Here is a 22,222-nt window from a genome sequence, read left to right on the forward strand (position 1 = left end):
CCAAGAATACCCACCTCTGATAACGAGTCGGGTGACCCAAAACCACTGTCACTTGATTCGGAGTCGCTGTTTCTCCAGGCACATGGGCTGTCAAAGAGTAAGGTCTTCAGGTCGCTGAAGCTGATGTCAGCCTCGGAAGTTACACTCAAAGAGAAACTAGGGGAAGACATTCTTCTTGTATTGGAGGACTAGGAAGAAAATGCAATGCAACTGGTAGACGCTGGATATAATGGTCAGTCTCCCGAGGGCGCTTGCTTATAAGCTGTTTCCTAATGAAGCCAGAGATGATCTCTTGATTGGATTAGTGTGAGCTCATTTCACAGTGAGGTGACTGGTTGAGTGACAGAGACCAAGTCAACGTTGATTCAATTACAGCTTAAAGCAACACGCGTTTGTAGACGTGACTGTACACACTGATCTGGAGGTCAGATTTAATGACGACGTTGAAATACAAAATAAGCTTTATTGTAATCCCTTTGATGTTAATTGAATGCAATGCCCCATACCAAGTAACTTGGAGCTGCATTGATGTAAGTGGCTTCACATACAATAACATAAACAAACTGTATCCGAGTTACTCCGAAGATCAGATGTGTACATATATGCATTCAAACGCTTGTCTAAATGATAACTCTTTGTGTGTGAAGAAAAATCATATATCTTAAAAATATATATACATCTGTTTTGGATAGAAAGTATTGTTACTTGGGTAGCAAACATCTGTGGGTATGTGTTCTGTCTTGAACTCTGCCAGCAGCTAGTTCTCAAAATAATGACTTGTCACATATACGTCAGGGTAATAACAGAATCGATGTAATGTTGAAATTCGTTTTATTGAAAACAGGACATAAATCGGCGTCATACACAAAGTAACATTATTGTAAAATATATTACAACAGTAACAATCGTTAACAACCACTTCAAACACATGATATACGATTGCATGCGCATCAGGATAATAATGTCCATTTGCAATTTCTTTACAAAAAAACAATGCATGAACCATCATGGACATAGTAACATGCTAAGATTGTAACAATATTACAACAGTAACAATCAACAACAAAACATATTAAGTGCCTCAATCGTGGAAGAATATAACAAAGGCCAAATAGCACACCAACTAGGTTTAAAACTGCAAACAGGCCATTAGATGAGACTCTGGTAGACACTGCTGACCGAAAGAGGGAGAAGACATGCTTCGAGCACTCATCCTTTGCCTACTTCTTCCCATCTTTTTCTGGCCTGCGGTCCCTGACTTGGATCGTGCCCGAAACTTCTTCAAATCGTCAACGTGGTCAGCGTGCAGCATGGGAACGTAGGTCTGGGGTTCACACATATCCTGCAAAGAAACAAACAAGAGATATTAAAATCTACCTTTAGCGAATTCAGTCACGTGCCGTCTCCGTACAAGATACAAAGTATATGCCAGAGTGGGCTATTAAGGTTGTCCATATGAATGTGAATAAATTGATATGCAGCCAACCTACCTTGTGCTCAGCGAAGAAGGTCTTGTATCCTGAATGTAGGAGGTACACCTCGGGATAATGCAACTGTGGGTAACGGTGACTGTTGGCTTTCCTGTCTTCGCTTCTCAAATGGCGCATCCTGTATAAAGATAATAAAGATATACAATTTATGACGACAAAGGGACGACATCATACATCCAAGAATACATACACAAATATTCAAATAATGATCCACAACTTCTTACAAATTATAGTGTTTAAGATAACTTAAGAAGTTAGCAAAAGTACGATGTCTCATAGACATAATGCAATATGAGATTGCTAAACAACCTACATTTTGGGACCTCTTTCAGATGAGAATTCACAGTGGAAAATGAGAACTGTCGGTTGGCTAGCAGGACGTTGAACAAGCTCGGAAATGCCTTCCTCTGTGTATATGTTGGTTGCACCTTGGATGTGTCCTCCCTCGAATTCGTAGGGGTACCTGCAGTCAACGATCTGATACTCGCTAATCTCTGGAAAGTGGCCTTTCATAAGCTGTTGAACCTGAAAATATACAAGAAGACAAACCATAAGAGACATGCATAAAATGTTTTTCACCCTAATTTATCATGAAGTTATTAAACTGTGCATACAAGAAAGTTCCATATTTTTGTATATTCTCATTGTTGTTTCCAGATAAATGCAATATTGTCATACATACCGTTAAAGGAGTAACAGTCTTCAAATCTCTGTGGTTTCTCGTCTCCACAGTTGGAAGGGAATGTACTCTTGAGCCATCACCAACCAGGTTTTTCTCAACAGCTTGTAACCTTTCTACGGCGGATCGAGTTCTCTCTTCTTCATCATCAGAATCCCCATCCCAGGATATCAGCCCCTGTCGTGAACGCTTGAGGGGTGAATCTTCATTCTCATCCACATCCTCGCGCTGCCTTTTGGAAGAGAATAGTGAACGTCTGGCAAGGGATCCACACAGAGAAACGGGGCTACCATCCGTGGAAATCTGAAATAGAATAATAAATTCATCAAACTCACAATTTACCAATCAAGAATAAAATGAATGCTGTATCGAAATGACCTCCTGATCATTAGGTCAAACGTGTCAGTAACTCACTAGAGTATTACAATCAAATATTTACTAAGTATTACATTCCAATATTAAAGACCAAGAATACCCACCTCTGATAACGAGTCGGGTGACCCAAAACCACTGTCACTTGATTCGGAGTCGCTGTTTCTCCAGGCACATGGGCTGTCAAAGAGTAAGGTCTTCAGGTCGCTGAAGCTGATGTCAGCCTCGGAAGTTACACTCAAAGAGAAACTAGGGGAAGACATTCTTCTTGTATTGGAGGACTAGGAAGAAAATGCAATGCAACTGGTAGACGCTGGATATAATGGTCAGTCTCCCGAGGGCGCTTGCTTATAAGCTGTTTCCTAATGAAGCCAGAGATGATCTCTTGATTGGATTAGTGTGAGCTCATTTCACAGTGAGGTGACTGGTTGAGTGACAGAGACCAAGTCAACGTTGATTCAATTACAGCTTAAAGCAACACGCGTTTGTAGACGTGACTGTACACACTGATCTGGAGGTCAGATTTAATGACGACGTTGAAATACAAAATAAGCTTTATTGTAATCCCTTTGATGTTAATTGAATGCAATGCCCCATACCAAGTAACTTGGAGCTGCATTGATGTAAGTGGCTTCACATACAATAACATAAACAAACTGTATCCGAGTTACTCCGAAGATCAGATGTGTACATATATGCATTCAAACGCTTGTCTAAATGATAACTCTTTGTGTGTGAAGAAAAAATCATATATCTTAAAAATATATATACATCTGTTTTGGATAGAAAGTATTGTTACTTGGGTAGCAAACATCTGTGGGTATGTGTTCTGTCTTGAACTCTGCCAGCAGCTAGTTCTCAAAATAATGACTTGTCACATATACGTCAGGGTAATAACAGAATCGATGTAATGTTGAAATTCGTTTTATTGAAAACAGGACATAAATCGGCGTCATACACAAAGTAACATTATTGTAAAATATATTACAACAGTAACAATCGTTAACAACCACTTCAAACACATGATATACGATTGCATGCGCATCAGGATAATAATGTCCATTTGCAATTTCTTTACAAAAAAACAATGCATGAACCATCATGGACATAGTAACATGCTAAGATTGTAACAATATTACAACAGTAACAATCAACAACAAAACATATTAAGTGCCTCAATCGTGGAAGAATATAACAAAGGCCAAATAGCACACCAACTAGGTTTAAAACTGCAAACAGGCCATTAGATGAGACTCTGGTAGACACTGCTGACCGAAAGAGGGAGAAGACATGCTTCGAGCACTCATCCTTTGCCTACTTCTTCCCATCTTTTTCTGGCCTGCGGTCCCTGACTTGGATCGTGCCCGAAACTTCTTCAAATCGTCAACGTGGTCAGCGTGCAGCATGGGAACGTAGGTCTGGGGTTCACACATATCCTGCAAAGAAACAAACAAGAGATATTAAAATCTACCTTTAGCGAATTCAGTCACGTGCCGTCTCCGTACAAGATACAAAGTATATGCCAGAGTGGGCTAATAAGGTTGTCCATATGAATGTGAATAAATTGATATGCAGCCAACCTACCTTGTGCTCAGCGAAGAAGGTCTTGTATCCTGAATGTAGGAGGTACACCTCGGGATAATGCAACTGTGGGTAACGGTGACTGTTGGCTTTCCTGTCTTCGCTTCTCAAATGGCGCATCCTGTATAAAGATAATAAAGATATACAATTTATGACTACAAAGGGACGACATCATACATCCAAGAATACATACACAAATATTCAAATAATGATCCACAACTTCTTACAAATTATAGTGTTTAAGATAACTTAAGAAGTTAGCAAAAGTACGATGTCTCATAGACATAATGCAATATGAGATTGCTAAACAACCTACATTTTGGGACCTCTTTCAGATGAGAATTCACAGTGGAAAATGAGAACTGTCGGTTGGCTAGCAGGACGTTGAACAAGCTCGGAAATGCCTTCCTCTGTGTATATGTTGGTTGCACCTTGGATGTGTCCTCCCTCGAATTCGTAGGGGTACCTGCAGTCAACGATATGATACTCGCTAATCTCTGGAAAGTGGCCTTTCATAAGCTGTTGAACCTGAAAATATACAAGAAGACAAACCATAAGAGACATGCATAAAATGTTTTTCACCCTAATTTATCATGAAGTTATTAAACTGTGCATACAAGAAAGTTCCATATTTTTGTATATTCTCATTGTTGTTTCCAGATAAATGCAATATTGTCATACATACCGTTAAAGGAGTAACAGTCTTCAAATCTCTGTGGTTTCTCGTCTCCACAGTTGGAAGGGAATGTACTCTTGAGCCATCACCAACCAGGTTTTTCTCAACAGCTTGTAACCTTTCTACGGCGGATCGAGTTCTCTCTTCTTCATCATCAGAATCCCCATCCCAGGATATCAGCCCCTGTCGTGAACGCTTGAGGGGTGAATCTTCATTCTCATCCACATCCTCGCGCTGCCTTTTGGAAGAGAATAGTGAACGTCTGGCAAGGGATCCACACAGAGAAACGGGGCTACCATCCGTGGAAATCTGAAATAGAATAATAAATTCATCAAACTCACAATTTACCAATCAAGAATAAAAGGAATGCTGTATCGAAATGACCTCCTGATCATTAGGTCAAACGTGTCAGTAACTCACTAGAGTATTACAATCAAATATTTACTAAGTATTACATTCCAATATTAAAGACCAAGAATACCCACCTCTGATAACGAGTCGGGTGACCCAAAACCACTGTCACTTGATTCGGAGTCGCTGTTTCTCCAGGCACATGGGCTGTCAAAGAGTAAGGTCTTCAGGTCGCTGAAGCTGATGTCAGCCTCGGAAGTTACACTCAAAGAGAAACTAGGGGAAGACATTCTTCTTGTATTGGAGGACTAGGAAGAAAATGCAATGCAACTGGTAGACGCTGGATATAATGGTCAGTCTCCCGAGGGCGCTTGCTTATAAGCTGTTTCCTAATGAAGCCAGAGATGATCTCTTGATTGGATTAGTGTGAGCTCATTTCACAGTGAGGTGACTGGTTGAGTGACAGAGACCAAGTCAACGTTGATTCAATTACAGCTTAAAGCAACACGCGTTTGTAGACGTGACTGTACACACTGATCTGGAGGTCAGATTTAATGACGACGTTGAAATACAAAATAAGCTTTATTGTAATCCCTTTGATGTTAATTGAATGCAATGCCCCATACCAAGTAACTTGGAGCTGCATTGATGTAAGTGGCTTCACATACAATAACATAAACAAACTGTATCCGAGTTACTCCGAAGATCAGATGTGTACATATATGCATTCAAACGCTTGTCTAAATGATAACTCTTTGTGTGTGAAGAAAAATCATATATCTTAAAAATATATATACATCTGTTTTGGATAGAAAGTATTGTTACTTGGGTAGCAAACATCTGTGGGTATGTGTTCTGTCTTGAACTCTGCCAGCAGCTAGTTCTCAAAATAATGACTTGTCACATATACGTCAGGGTAATAACAGAATCGATGTAATGTTGAAATTCGTTTTATTGAAAACAGGACATAAATCGGCGTCATACACAAAGTAACATTATTGTAAAATATATTACAACAGTAACAATCGTTAACAACCACTTCAAACACATGATATACGATTGCATGCGCATCAGGATAATAATGTCCATTTGCAATTTCTTTACAAAAAAACAATGCATGAACCATCATGGACATAGTAACATGCTAAGATTGTAACAATATTACAACAGTAACAATCAACAACAAAACATATTAAGTGCCTCAATCGTGGAAGAATATAACAAAGGCCAAATAGCACACCAACTAGGTTTAAAACTGCAAACAGGCCATTAGATGAGACTCTGGTAGACACTGCTGACCGAAAGAGGGAGAAGACATGCTTCGAGCACTCATCCTTTGCCTACTTCTTCCCATCTTTTTCTGGCCTGCGGTCCCTGACTTGGATCGTGCCCGAAACTTCTTCAAATCGTCAACGTGGTCAGCGTGCAGCATGGGAACGTAGGTCTGGGGTTCACACATATCCTGCAAAGAAACAAACAAGAGATATTAAAATCTACCTTTAGCGAATTCAGTCACGTGCCGTCTCCGTACAAGATACAAAGTATATGCCAGAGTGGGCTATTAAGGTTGTCCATATGAATGTGAATAAATTGATATGCAGCCAACCTACCTTGTGCTCAGCGAAGAAGGTCTTGTATCCTGAATGTAGGAGGTACACCTCGGGATAATGCAACTGTGGGTAACGGTGACTGTTGGCTTTCCTGTCTTCGCTTCTCAAATGGCGCATCCTGTATAAAGATAATAAAGATATACAATTTATGACGACAAAGGGACGACATCATACATCCAAGAATACATACACAAATATTCAAATAATGATCCACAACTTCTTACAAATTATAGTGTTTAAGATAACTTAAGAAGTTAGCAAAAGTACGATGTCTCATAGACATAATGCAATATGAGATTGCTAAACAACCTACATTTTGGGACCTCTTTCAGATGAGAATTCACAGTGGAAAATGAGAACTGTCGGTTGGCTAGCAGGACGTTGAACAAGCTCGGAAATGCCTTCCTCTGTGTATATGTTGGTTGCACCTTGGATGTGTCCTCCCTCGAATTCGTAGGGGTACCTGCAGTCAACGATCTGATACTCGCTAATCTCTGGAAAGTGGCCTTTCATAAGCTGTTGAACCTGAAAATATACAAGAAGACAAACCATAAGAGACATGCATAAAATGTTTTTCACCCTAATTTATCATGAAGTTATTAAACTGTGCATACAAGAAAGTTCCATATTTTTGTATATTCTCATTGTTGTTTCCAGATAAATGCAATATTGTCATACATACCGTTAAAGGAGTAACAGTCTTCAAATCTCTGTGGTTTCTCGTCTCCACAGTTGGAAGGGAATGTACTCTTGAGCCATCACCAACCAGGTTTTTCTCAACAGCTTGTAACCTTTCTACGGCGGATCGAGTTCTCTCTTCTTCATCATCAGAATCCCCATCCCAGGATATCAGCCCCTGTCGTGAACGCTTGAGGGGTGAATCTTCATTCTCATCCACATCCTCGCGCTGCCTTTTGGAAGAGAATAGTGAACGTCTGGCAAGGGATCCACACAGAGAAACGGGGCTACCATCCGTGGAAATCTGAAATAGAATAATAAATTCATCAAACTCACAATTTACCAATCAAGAATAAAACGAATGCTGTATCGAAATGACCTCCTGATCATTAGGTCAAACGTGTCAGTAACTCACTAGAGTATTACAATCAAATATTTACTAAGTATTACATTCCAATATTAAAGACCAAGAATACCCACCTCTGATAACGAGTCGGGTGACCCAAAACCACTGTCACTTGATTCGGAGCAGCTGTTTCTCCAGGCACATGGGCTGTCAAAGAGTAAGGTCTTCAGGTCGCTGAAGCTGATGTCAGCCTCGGAAGTTACACTCAAAGAGAAACTAGGGGAAGACATTCTTCTTGTATTGGAGGACTAGGAAGAAAATGCAATGCAACTGGTAGACGCTGGATATAATGGTCAGTCTCCCGAGGGCGCTTGCTTATAAGCTGTTTCCTAATGAAGCCAGAGATGATCTCTTGATTGGATTAGTGTGAGCTCATTTCACAGTGAGGTGACTGGTTGAGTGACAGAGACCAAGTCAACGTTGATTCAATTACAGCTTAAAGCAACACGCGTTTGTAGACGTGACTGTACACACTGATCTGGAGGTCAGATTTAATGACGACGTTGAAATACAAAATAAGCTTTATTGTAATCCCTTTGATGTTAATTGAATGCAATGCCCCATACCAAGTAACTTGGAGCTGCATTGATGTAAGTGGCTTCACATACAATAACATAAACAAACTGTATCCGAGTTACTCCGAAGATCAGATGTGTACATATATGCATTCAAACGCTTGTCTAAATGATAACTCTTTGTGTGTGAAGAAAAAATCATATATCTTAAAAATATATATACATCTGTTTTGGATAGAAAGTATTGTTACTTGGGTAGCAAACATCTGTGGGTATGTGTTCTGTCTTGAACTCTGCCAGCAGCTAGTTCTCAAAATAATGACTTGTCACATATACGTCAGGGTAATAACAGAATCGATGTAATGTTGAAATTCGTTTTATTGAAAACAGGACATAAATCGGCGTCATACACAAAGTAACATTATTGTAAAATATATTACAACAGTAACAATCGTTAACAACCACTTCAAACACATGATATACGATTGCATGCGCATCAGGATAATAATGTCCATTTGCAATTTCTTTACAAAAAAACAATGCATGAACCATCATGGACATAGTAACATGCTAAGATTGTAACAATATTACAACAGTAACAATCAACAACAAAACATATTAAGTGCCTCAATCGTGGAAGAATATAACAAAGGCCAAATAGCACACCAACTAGGTTTAAAACTGCAAACAGGCCATTAGATGAGACTCTGGTAGACACTGCTGACCGAAAGAGGGAGAAGACATGCTTCGAGCACTCATCCTTTGCCTACTTCTTCCCATCTTTTTCTGGCCTGCGGTCCCTGACTTGGATCGTGCCCGAAACTTCTTCAAATCGTCAACGTGGTCAGCGTGCAGCATGGGAACGTAGGTCTGGGGTTCACACATATCCTGCAAAGAAACAAACAAGAGATATTAAAATCTACCTTTAGCGAATTCAGTCACGTGCCGTCTCCGTACAAGATACAAAGTATATGCCAGAGTGGGCTAATAAGGTTGTCCATATGAATGTGAATAAATTGATATGCAGCCAACCTACCTTGTGCTCAGCGAAGAAGGTCTTGTATCCTGAATGTAGGAGGTACACCTCGGGATAATGCAACTGTTGGCTTTCCTGTCTTCGCTTCTCAAATGGCGCATCCTGTATAAAGATAATAAAGATATACAATTTATGACGACAAAGGGACGACATCATACATCCAAGAATACATACACAAATATTCAAATAATGATCCACAACTTCTTACAAATTATAGTGTTTAAGATAACTTAAGAAGTTAGCAAAAGTACGATGTCTCATAGACATAATGCAATATGAGATTGCTAAACAACCTACATTTTGGGACCTCTTTCAGATGAGAATTCACAGTGGAAAATGAGAACTGTCGGTTGGCTAGCAGGACGTTGAACAAGCTCGGAAATGCCTTCCTCTGTGTATATGTTGGTTGCACCTTGGATGTGTCCTCCCTCGAATTCGTAGGGGTACCTGCAGTCAACGATATGATACTCGCTAATCTCTGGAAAGTGGCCTTTCATAAGCTGTTGAACCTGAAAATATACAAGAAGACAAACCATAAGAGACATGCATAAAATGTTTTTCACCCTAATTTATCATGAAGTTATTAAACTGTGCATACAAGAAAGTTCCATATTTTTGTATATTCTCATTGTTGTTTCCAGATAAATGCAATATTGTCATACATACCGTTAAAGGAGTAACAGTCTTCAAATCTCTGTGGTTTCTCGTCTCCACAGTTGGAAGGGAATGTACTCTTGAGCCATCACCAACCAGGTTTTTCTCAACAGCTTGTAACCTTTCTACGGCGGATCGAGTTCTCTCTTCTTCATCATCAGAATCCCCATCCCAGGATATCAGCCCCTGTCGTGAACGCTTGAGGGGTGAATCTTCATTCTCATCCACATCCTCGCGCTGCCTTTTGGAAGAGAATAGTGAACGTCTGGCAAGGGATCCACACAGAGAAACGGGGCTACCATCCGTGGAAATCTGAAATAGAATAATAAATTCATCAAACTCACAATTTACCAATCAAGAATAAAAGGAATGCTGTATCGAAATGACCTCCTGATCATTAGGTCAAACGTGTCAGTAACTCACTAGAGTATTACAATCAAATATTTACTAAGTATTACATTCCAATATTAAAGACCAAGAATACCCACCTCTGATAACGAGTCGGGTGACCCAAAACCACTGTCACTTGATTCGGAGTCGCTGTTTCTCCAGGCACATGGGCTGTCAAAGAGTAAGGTCTTCAGGTCGCTGAAGCTGATGTCAGCCTCGGAAGTTACACTCAAAGAGAAACTAGGGGAAGACATTCTTCTTGTATTGGAGGACTAGGAAGAAAATGCAATGCAACTGGTAGACGCTGGATATAATGGTCAGTCTCCCGAGGGCGCTTGCTTATAAGCTGTTTCCTAATGAAGCCAGAGATGATCTCTTGATTGGATTAGTGTGAGCTCATTTCACAGTGAGGTGACTGGTTGAGTGACAGAGACCAAGTCAACGTTGATTCAATTACAGCTTAAAGCAACACGCGTTTGTAGACGTGACTGTACACACTGATCTGGAGGTCAGATTTAATGACGACGTTGAAATACAAAATAAGCTTTATTGTAATCCCTTTGATGTTAATTGAATGCAATGCCCCATACCAAGTAACTTGGAGCTGCATTGATGTAAGTGGCTTCACATACAATAACATAAACAAACTGTATCCGAGTTACTCCGATGATCAGATGTGTACATATATGCATTCAAACGCTTGTCTAAATGATAACTCTTTGTGTGTGAAGAAAAAATCATATATCTTAAAAATATATATACATCTGTTTTGGATAGAAAGTATTGTTACTTGGGTAGCAAACATCTGTGGGTATGTGTTCTGTCTTGAACTCTGCCAGCAGCTAGTTCTCAAAATAATGACTTGTCACATATACGTCAGGGTAATAACAGAATCGATGTAATGTTGAAATTCGTTTTATTGAAAACAGGACATAAATCGGCGTCATACACAAAGTAACATTATTGTAAAATATATTACAACAGTAACAATCGTTAACAACCACTTCAAACACATGATATACGATTGCATGCGCATCAGGATAATAATGTCCATTTGCAATTTCTTTACAAAAAAACAATGCATGAACCATCATGGACATAGTAACATGCTAAGATTGTAACAATATTACAACAGTAACAATCAACAACAAAACATATTAAGTGCCTCAATCGTGGAAGAATATAACAAAGGCCAAATAGCACACCAACTAGGTTTAAAACTGCAAACAGGCCATTAGATGAGACTCTGGTAGACACTGCTGACCGAAAGAGGGAGAAGACATGCTTCGAGCACTCATCCTTTGCCTACTTCTTCCCATCTTTTTCTGGCCTGCGGTCCCTGACTTGGATCGTGCCCGAAACTTCTTCAAATCGTCAACGTGGTCAGCGTGCAGCATGGGAACGTAGGTCTGGGGTTCACACATATCCTGCAAAGAAACAAACAAGAGATATTAAAATCTACCTTTAGCGAATTCAGTCACGTGCCGTCTCCGTACAAGATACAAAGTATATGCCAGAGTGGGCTAATAAGGTTGTCCATATGAATGTGAATAAATTGATATGCAGCCAACCTACCTTGTGCTCAGCGAAGAAGGTCTTGTATCCTGAATGTAGGAGGTACACCTCGGGATAATGCAACTGTTGGCTTTCCTGTCTTCGCTTCTCAAATGGCGCATCCTGTATAAAGATAATAAAGATATACAATTTATGACTACAAAGGGACGACATCATACATCCAAGAATACATACACAAATATTCAAATAATGATCCACAACTTCTTACAAATTATAGTGTTTAAGATAACTTAAGAAGTTAGCAAAAGTACGATGTCTCATAGACATAATGCAATATGAGATTGCTAAACAACCTACATTTTGGGACCTCTTTCAGATGAGAATTCACAGTGGAAAATGAGAACTGTCGGTTGGCTAGCAGGACGTTGAACAAGCTCGGAAATGCCTTCCTCTGTGTATATGTTGGTTGCACCTTGGATGTGTCCTCCCTCGAATTCGTAGGGGTACCTGCAGTCAACGATATGATACTCGCTAATCTCTGGAAAGTGGCCTTTCATAAGCTGTTGAACCTGAAAATATACAAGAAGACAAACCATAAGAGACATGCATAAAATGTTTTTCACCCTAATTTATCATGAAGTTATTAAACTGTGCATACAAGAAAGTTCCATATTTTTGTATATTCTCATTGTTGTTTCCAGATAAATGCAATATTGTCATACATACCGTTAAAGGAGTAACAGTCTTCAAATCTCTGTGGTTTCTCGTCTCCACAGTTGGAAGGGAATGTACTCTTGAGCCATCACCAACCAGGTTTTTCTCAACAGCTTGTAACCTTTCTACGGCGGATCGAGTTCTCTCTTCTTCATCATCAGAATCCCCATCCCAGGATATCAGCCCCTGTCGTGAACGCTTGAGGGGTGAATCTTCATTCTCATCCACATCCTCGCGCTGCCTTTTGGAAGAGAATAGTGAACGTCTGGCAAGGGATCCACACAGAGAAACGGGGCTACCATCCGTGGAAATCTGAAATAGAATAATAAATTCATCAAACTCACAATTTACCAATCAAGAATAAAACGAATGCTGTATCGAAATGACCTCCTGATCATTAGGTCAAACGTGTCAGTAACTCACTAGAGTATTACAATCAAATATTTACTAAGTATTACATTCCAATATTAAAGACCAAGAATACCCACCTCTGATAACGAGTCGGGTGACCCAAAACCACTGTCACTTGATTCGGAGTCGCTGTTTCTCCAGGCACATGGGCTGTCAAAGAGTAAGGTCTTCAGGTCGCTGAAGCTGATGTCAGCCTCGGAAGTTACACTCAAAGAGAAACTAGGGGAAGACATTCTTCTTGTATTGGAGGACTAGGAAGAAAATGCAATGCAACTGGTAGACGCTGGATATAATGGTCAGTCTCCCGAGGGCGCTTGCTTATAAGCTGTTTCCTAATGAAGCCAGAGATGATCTCTTGATTGGATTAGTGTGAGCTCATTTCACAGTGAGGTGACTGGTTGAGTGACAGAGACCAAGTCAACGTTGATTCAATTACAGCTTAAAGCAACACGCGTTTGTAGACGTGACTGTACACACTGATCTGGAGGTCAGATTTAATGACGACGTTGAAATACAAAATAAGCTTTATTGTAATCCCTTTGATGTTAATTGAATGCAATGCCCCATACCAAGTAACTTGGAGCTGCATTGATGTAAGTGGCTTCACATACAATAACATAAACAAACTGTATCCGAGTTACTCCGAAGATCAGATGTGTACATATATGCATTCAAACGCTTGTCTAAATGATAACTCTTTGTGTGTGAAGAAAAATCATATATCTTAAAAATATATATACATCTGTTTTGGATAGAAAGTATTGTTACTTGGGTAGCAAACATCTGTGGGTATGTGTTCTGTCTTGAACTCTGCCAGCAGCTAGTTCTCAAAATAATGACTTGTCACATATACGTCAGGGTAATAACAGAATCGATGTAATGTTGAAATTCGTTTTATTGAAAACAGGACATAAATCGGCGTCATACACAAAGTAACATTATTGTAAAATATATTACAACAGTAACAATCGTTAACAACCACTTCAAACACATGATATACGATTGCATGCGCATCAGGATAATAATGTCCATTTGCAATTTCTTTACAAAAAAACAATGCATGAACCATCATGGACATAGTAACATGCTAAGATTGTAACAATATTACAACAGTAACAATCAACAACAAAACATATTAAGTGCCTCAATCGTGGAAGAATATAACAAAGGCCAAATAGCACACCAACTAGGTTTAAAACTGCAAACAGGCCATTAGATGAGACTCTGGTAGACACTGCTGACCGAAAGAGGGAGAAGACATGCTTCGAGCACTCATCCTTTGCCTACTTCTTCCCATCTTTTTCTGGCCTGCGGTCCCTGACTTGGATCGTGCCCGAAACTTCTTCAAATCGTCAACGTGGTCAGCGTGCAGCATGGGAACGTAGGTCTGGGGTTCACACATATCCTGCAAAGAAACAAACAAGAGATATTAAAATCTACCTTTAGCGAATTCAGTCACGTGCCGTCTCCGTACAAGATACAAAGTATATGCCAGAGTGGGCTAATAAGGTTGTCCATATGAATGTGAATAAATTGATATGCAGCCAACCTACCTTGTGCTCAGCGAAGAAGGTCTTGTATCCTGAATGTAGGAGGTACACCTCGGGATAATGCAACTGTGGGTAACGGTGACTGTTGGCTTTCCTGTCTTCGCTTCTCAAATGGCGCATCCTGTATAAAGATAATAAAGATATACAATTTATGACTACAAAGGGACGACATCATACATCCAAGAATACATACACAAATATTCAAATAATGATCCACAACTTCTTACAAATTATAGTGTTTAAGATAACTTAAGAAGTTAGCAAAAGTACGATGTCTCATAGACATAATGCAATATGAGATTGCTAAACAACCTACATTTTGGGACCTCTTTCAGATGAGAATTCACAGTGGAAAATGAGAACTGTCGGTTGGCTAGCAGGACGTTGAACAAGCTCGGAAATGCCTTCCTCTGTGTATATGTTGGTTGCACCTTGGATGTGTCCTCCCTCGAATTCGTAGGGGTACCTGCAGTCAACGATATGATACTCGCTAATCTCTGGAAAGTGGCCTTTCATAAGCTGTTGAACCTGAAAATATACAAGAAGACAAACCATAAGAGACATGCATAAAATGTTTTTCACCCTAATTTATCATGAAGTTATTAAACTGTGCATACAAGAAAGTTCCATATTTTTGTATATTCTCATTGTTGTTTCCAGATAAATGCAATATTGTCATACATACCGTTAAAGGAGTAACAGTCTTCAAATCTCTGTGGTTTCTCGTCTCCACAGTTGGAAGGGAATGTACTCTTGAGCCATCACCAACCAGGTTTTTCTCAACAGCTTGTAACCTTTCTACGGCGGATCGAGTTCTCTCTTCTTCATCATCAGAATCCCCATCCCAGGATATCAGCCCCTGTCGTGAACGCTTGAGGGGTGAATCTTCATTCTCATCCACATCCTCGCGCTGCCTTTTGGAAGAGAATAGTGAACGTCTGGCAAGGGATCCACACAGAGAAACGGGGCTACCATCCGTGGAAATCTGAAATAGAATAATAAATTCATCAAACTCACAATTTACCAATCAAGAATAAAACGAATGCTGTATCGAAATGACCTCCTGATCATTAGGTCAAACGTGTCAGTAACTCACTAGAGTATTACAATCAAATATTTACTAAGTATTACATTCCAATATTAAAGACCAAGAATACCCACCTCTGATAACGAGTCGGGTGACCCAAAACCACTGTCACTTGATTCGGAGTCGCTGTTTCTCCAGGCACATGGGCTGTCAAAGAGTAAGGTCTTCAGGTCGCTGAAGCTGATGTCAGCCTCGGAAGTTACACTCAAAGAGAAACTAGGGGAAGACATTCTTCTTGTATTGGAGGACTAGGAAGAAAATGCAATGCAACTGGTAGACGCTGGATATAATGGTCAGTCTCCCGAGGGCGCTTGCTTATAAGCTGTTTCCTAATGAAGCCAGAGATGATCTCTTGATTGGATTAGTGTGAGCTCATTTCACAGTGAGGTGACTGGTTGAGTGACAGAGACCAAGTCAACGTTGATTCAATTACAGCTTAAAGCAACACGCGTTTGTAGACGTGACTGTACACACTGATCTGGAGGTCAGATTTAATGACGACGTTGAAATACAAAATAAGCTTTATTGTAATCCCTTTGATGTTAATTGAATGCAATGCCCCATACCAAGTAACTTGGAGCTGCATTGATGTAAGTGGCTTCACATACAATAACATAAACAAACTGTATCCGAGTTACTCCGAAGATCAGATGTGTACATATATGCATTCAAACGCTTGTCTAAATGATAACTCTTTGTGTGTGAAGAAAAATCATATATCTTAAAAATATATATACATCTGTTTTGGATAGAAAGTATTGTTACTTGGGTAGCAAACATCTGTGGGTATGTGTTCTGTCTTGAACTCTGCCAGCAGCTAGTTCTCAAAATAATGACTTGTCACATATACGTCAGGGTAATAACAGAATCGATGTAATGTTGAAATTCGTTTTATTGAAAACAGGACATAAATCGGCGTCATACACAAAGTAACATTATTGTAAAATATATTACAACAGTAACAATCGTTAACAACCACTTCAAACACATGATATACGATTGCATGCGCATCAGGATAATAATGTCCATTTGCAATTTCTTTACAAAAAAACAATGCATGAACCATCATGGACATAGTAACATGCTAAGATTACAGGTTACACACAACCAAATGTTTTCCCATAGACTTCTATAGTAACGTTATGTCTTTTTAAAAAATAACTAGGCATTCAACAGCCATTACATTTACATATATGCACAGTCTGGCCTTAAAGCTGCAATAAAAACACAAATTTTGGCTAGGTTAGTCAGCTCCTTTTCCGAGTACAGGAAGCTGAACACACCAACCCCAGTTCCGCACCAAATGTCGCCTACTTGAAAATATCTGTGCTCACATAAAGCACAAGTCATCTTGTTAAAAAAGTCAGCACCAAATATTGAAAAATATGGGCAGTTTTAATTGCTGGATGGATGTACATTTAAAAGACATAAAAATCTTACACAATATCATCCAATCACAGCCTGCAGATGTCTCTTGATCTGCACTGAAGGCTCCCTACGAAAACCGCACTGTCACAACCAGTTCTGATTTGGTGTAGTAGAACCTGTAGACACAACTGTCTAAAACTGCACTTGTCAAATTTGTGATGTATTTATTGTAAATATATGTAGCTTCTTAGAAACAAATGGAAATTGGCTCAAGTTCAATACTTTTTCCTATCTGACAGGTCTATATGACACCAGTATACACACATCTGATGCACCAAAAGAGAATTTTCTATGACAGTACACAGGCCTTTATTGTTTATTCTTGTTTCACACAAGGAGGGTCTCACAGGTCAATTCCATGGTTGCCAGACGTGGCTTCGAACATATCACCCCAAAAGTATCTTTTCGACCCCGTATGATAGACAATACTGGGAAATTCAAAACAAATTAGGCATTTAATTTTAAATTTATTAATGGTGAGTTGTTTGCTGATCTGTGCTGATGACAACTGAGGATAGCAAAGTCTGATACATATCATGGAATTTGGTTGTGACACTAATGAGCTTAAGTCATAAAAGAGGCTGGACTCAGTGAGCTTGCTGGAACTGGTACCCCTGCATTGTTTACATAGGCCAATATATAAATGACAGGTCCATATTTGGTATTTTAACTATGGGAGGGCAAGAACCAATGTTGATGCTTTCATTCCAAAGAAAAATTCATAGTGTCAGCATCTTGGACCAACTTTGGAAACATGGGGAGATATCGAAAGAAAGTGAAAACATCTTTTAATGCGGGACATAAAGCTTGGAATTCAGGCAAAAAATTCACCAGTGAAAAGCAAAGCAACTTTAAAGTGCCAAAAACTGTCAGGTTGACAACTGAGCTCAATAAGAAAGTGTGCAGTGTAGGGGTGGCTGGTGTCCAGCAAGTTCAAACACTGACAAGTGAACCGTACCGTCTGTTAAGGCCAAGAAAGGAAAACACCCCTGAGGAGGATAAGAGTTCCCTGAAAACAAAAAGTGAAAGGTAATAACACTTTAATCTATTTATTCCTTTGGTCCAGACTTTGAAATACTTGCAGGGAATACAAAATGCTCACTGTTAAATGATATAGGTGGATAAACTTACCAAGTTTAAGTATTTGTCCTTTAATGAGTCCACTTCATAAACGATTAATATTATGGACAGTTTTCAGTTATTAGAAACAGCAAGGGGTCAAATTCTCATACATATATGAGTGGTTTGTTCAATACCATGTAAAAAACAGTGTTGTTACACCCTAATTAAGGGCTTGAGGGGGATAGAAATAGAACATGCATTTGATCTGCCAGGGGAGATAATTCAGAAATGTCGAACACTACTACATACTTAAAAGGCTTATTTAGAAGTTTCCAAAGTAGTCAATGGGTTTTTTTTTAATCTGCAGGGCTACTGCTGATGTTTACCACTTGTTGCATGTTGGAGAGACTGACAAGTTGTACAATGAGGCATTCCGCCAGCACGCCAAGACTTCGCCCATGTGTAAGGGGGACATTGTCATGGACATAGACAATGAACAGCAGTGGGGACTTAACTGGATAGAGAGAATTAAATGCACTGACTGTACATACCTGTCAGAGTACCATAAACTGTACAAGGAGGTAGAGGGTAGTGGAATGAGAAGGGGACGTCGATCTTCCACTGCCAATACTGGACTTCAGATAGGCCTCTCAAAATGTCCCATTGGAAGTGAGAGTTTCCGTGTCCTGTGCATGAGTGCCGATATACCTCCACCATCCCATTCAGGGATGCAGAAAGCTGCAAACAGAGTTTGTGATAACATAACATCTCAGAATACAAAGGACATGAGAGCCAGGAGGGCGGAAATAAGGGAAATAAATAAATACAGGGGAACAAATTTAAATAACATAAGTTTATCAACTGATGCAATGTACAACAATCCACTTTGTTCAGGTGTTGGGAAAACCCCTTTTCAGCCAGCCACTCAAGTAACCTATGTGGCCACTGAGAATCAAACTAGTGACCATCAAATTTTGGCTTTAACCACAAAATCAAAGCTTTGTTCAAAGCACAGTTTAGTTGACAACATTTCTTGTGTAAACAACCCAGACTGCACATCTGATTTGCACATGTCAGAATCAATTGGTAATGAAAAACAGTTAGCTGCAGAGTGTTTCAGGGACTTAAAGAAAGACCAAATTGAGGTAGAATTTTTGACAACAGATGCTGACAGTGCAGCTCACACAGCTCTCACTGAAATGTATGAAGCAGGTGAAATGGATGTTTCCCCACAAACTTTTCTCGATACACGGCATCTCTCGGCCAGCCATAGAAAGTTTATTAAAAATTCTAAATTTGTTGTGGATATGATGCCTGCTAGAACCAAAAAAGACAAACAAAATTTGGCAAATACATTTTCTTTAGACTGTGCATCCAGATGTGCAGCTGAGTTCTCAGCTGCTTACTCAAGTCATGCAGGTGACCTGCCAAAGTTGAAGAAATCTCTTTCATATACATCTGATGCTATTGCAAACTGTTACATGGGTGATCACAGAAAATGTAGAAGGCAATCATTTGTTTGCAAGGGGGAGAAGCAAAATTGGCTATTGCAAAGTAAATATTTAGATAAAAACTTCAAAATTAGTCACAATGAAACTAACTTTCAAAATTTGAGAAAATGCACTGACTTTCGTCTCGGCCCTAAAATGATCGAAAAGACCCAATTCAACCTCAATAGTCAAAAGTGTGAGGCAACAAACAAGGCATTGCGCCGGTCATTACCTCGCGATACCACCTTTGCACGTAACTTCCAAGGTAGAGCCCACAGTGCTGTTCATAGCGTCAACTGCCAGAGTCCGGTAAAGTCGATTCGTCAACTTCGATCAGGGCTTGGCTGTGCTGTCACTGCAAAAGGAAAAATAGATGATGAGATAAGCAAAAGCCATAATAAAGTACTTAAAGCTAAAACATACAAGAAATCACAGAAAAGTAAGGACCGCCGTGCAAGGAAAAAGTTAGAACTATTCAAACTCCATCATTGTAGAAAAATTCATTATTCGAAAGACATGTTATTGAAAAGAAATGCATATTTGAGAAATTTACACCCAAAATAGGATAATCCATATTTAAAAATGGCCCAAAACAGAAATATCTAATTATCAGATACATAACTTACACCAAACAGTAGGGTTTATGACTTTTGGTGCACAAGCCCTGTTGTCGACAGTGAAGTCTCTCCATGTTAATTTCATGGGACTCTAGTATCAAATGCTCAACATTCACACAAGAGGTGTTATGACAGAGATGGCTCACTTCAACTTTGTTGCCAAAGTTGTCAGTTTTGCCAAAACCATCTGGAAGGCATTTATGCACAATGCAGAGTGCTATTCTGTGAGCTCTCTCCTCTGTCCGCGCTTTCGACGGCCACAAAAAGAAGCAACGACCATAGCCCTGCTTATCACGGCAGCCCAACCATTCCTTACAACCCAATTCCCCACTCGCTTCACCCATTTTGCGTTCAAATTTGCCTCTACAATTATCCCAAAAGGTCTCCATGGCAATAGATATACAGAAAAACATGTAAATTAGGAAATGCTGAAATATGCACTTACCCTACAGGTTACACACAACCAAATGTTTTCCCATAGACTTCTATAGTAACGTTATGTCTTTTTAAAAAATAACTAGGCATTCAACAGCCATTACATTTACATATATGCACAGTCTGGCCTTAAAGCTGCAATAAAAACACAAATTTTGGCTAGGTTAGTCAGCTCCTTTTCCGAGTACAGGAAGCTGAACACACCAACCCCAGTTCCGCACCAAATGTCGCCTACTTGAAAATATCTGTGCTCACATAAAGCACAAGTCATCTTGTTAAAAAAGTCAGCACCAAATATTGAAAAATATGGGCAGTTTTAATTGCTGGATGGATGTACATTTAAAAGACATAAAAATCTTACACAATATCATCCAATCACAGCCTGCAGATGTCTCTTGATCTGCACTGAAGGCTCCCTACGAAAACCGCACTGTCACAACCAGTTCTGATTTGGTGTAGTAGAACCTGTAACAATATTACAACAGTAACAATCAACAACAAAACATATTAAGTGCCTCAATCGTGGAAGAATATAACAAAGGCCAAATAGCACACCAACTAGGTTTAAAACTGCAAACAGGCCATTAGATGAGACTCTGGTAGACACTGCTGACCGAAAGAGGGAGAAGACATGCTTCGAGCACTCATCCTTTGCCTACTTCTTCCCATCTTTTTCTGGCCTGCGGTCCCTGACTTGGATCGTGCCCGAAACTTCTTCAAATCGTCAACGTGGTCAGCGTGCAGCATGGGAACGTAGGTCTGGGGTTCACACATATCCTGCAAAGAAACAAACAAGAGATATTAAAATCTACCTTTAGCGAATTCAGTCACGTGCCGTCTCCGTACAAGATACAAAGTATATGCCAGAGTGGGCTATTAAGGTTGTCCATATGAATGTGAATAAATTGATATGCAGCCAACCTACCTTGTGCTCAGCGAAGAAGGTCTTGTATCCTGAATGTAGGAGGTACACCTCGGGATAATGCAACTGTGGGTAACGGTGACTGTTGGCTTTCCTGTCTTCGCTTCTCAAATGGCGCATCCTGTATAAAGATAATAAAGATATACAATTTATGACTACAAAGGGACGACATCATACATCCAAGAATACATACACAAATATTCAAATAATGATCCACAACTTCTTACAAATTATAGTGTTTAAGATAACTTAAGAAGTTAGCAAAAGTACGATGTCTCATAGACATAATGCAATATGAGATTGCTAAACAACCTACATTTTGGGACCTCTTTCAGATGAGAATTCACAGTGGAAAATGAGAACTGTCGGTTGGCTAGCAGGACGTTGAACAAGCTCGGAAATGCCTTCCTCTGTGTATATGTTGGTTGCACCTTGGATGTGTCCTCCCTCGAATTCGTAGGGGTACCTGCAGTCAACGATCTGATACTCGCTAATCTCTGGAAACTGGCCTTTCATAAGCTGTTGAACCTGAAAATATACAAGAAGACAAACC

At 39.7% G+C, this 22,222-nt stretch overlaps 1 long non-coding RNA gene across 1 annotated transcript; it reads right to left on the minus strand.

Moving 5' to 3' along the window:
• Positions 1-17,453: 17,453 nt before the first annotated feature.
• On the minus strand, positions 17,454-20,046 carry LOC139455828 (uncharacterized). Its single transcript, XR_011652501.1, has 3 exons — positions 19,928-20,046; positions 18,757-18,943; positions 17,454-18,152 (listed from the first exon to the last, which is right to left on the minus strand). It is a non-coding gene; the product is annotated as an uncharacterized lncRNA (long non-coding RNA).
• Positions 20,047-22,222: the final 2,176 nt, after the last annotated feature.

This window comes from Haliotis cracherodii, unplaced genomic scaffold, assembly GCF_022045235.1.
Source record: "Haliotis cracherodii isolate W230 unplaced genomic scaffold, xgHalCrac1.p SCAF_11, whole genome shotgun sequence".
Classification (NCBI taxonomy): Eukaryota; Metazoa; Mollusca; class Gastropoda; order Lepetellida; family Haliotidae; genus Haliotis; species Haliotis cracherodii.